Consider the following 767-nt stretch of genomic DNA (forward strand, 5'->3'; position numbering starts at 1 on the left):
CTTTTTAAACTTAAAATAGTTGGGAGCTTAGGCATCTGCAAGCGGTCAGATGGGCAAACAGCATAGTAAGAAATACACTCCCTTTCCAGATCGTCTCCTACATGTACTGTACATATATGGTTTCTGACCTGGATGCAGATGATTGTTACCGGTAGTTTGGTAGTTTAATTTATTTATATTCATTTTATACACCACAAGGGGGAAATTTGTGGTATCCTCTCTCTTGTCAAGTGGCGTCCCAAAACATATCTAAGCTCTTGCTTTCTATCACTACAAACACACATTGAATAGGTAACATTTATCTCAGCCTTGCCTCCAAGGAATTCAGCAAGGCAGTCTACATCCTCACAGGAACCCTGCGCAGGTTGGAGTCATGGTGACTGGCCCAAGACCTTCCAGTGAGCAACATGCTTCTATCATGCTAGCCAGGACACCCACACTGGCTTTGCTCTGCCGAGGGCCACACGAGCAGGCTTGATGATGCAGAGAAATGTAGAGGTCTGTATGAGCTGCCAGGGACAGCAGGAAGGAAAATGCAGTAGGGAGGCAAGGAAGGTCTGCAGAAATGATCAGTGCAAAGGAAGAGCTTTGATGTGGAGTGGAAGATCTGCAGGGTCTAAGTGATTTTGCAGGTTGCTGCATGGGAAGTCCAGGAATGATCTGCAGGCTTTGAATCTGCATGAAAAGGTTAGATGTTAGTAGAACTACGTTGCTGTTTGTTGCCTCATGGGGAGAAATTACAAAGCTAGAAATTATACACACAGGTA

This window comes from Podarcis erhardii, assembly GCF_964252035.2.
Source record: "Podarcis erhardii genome assembly, chromosome: 9".
NCBI lineage: Eukaryota > Metazoa > Chordata > Lepidosauria > Squamata > Lacertidae > Podarcis > Podarcis erhardii.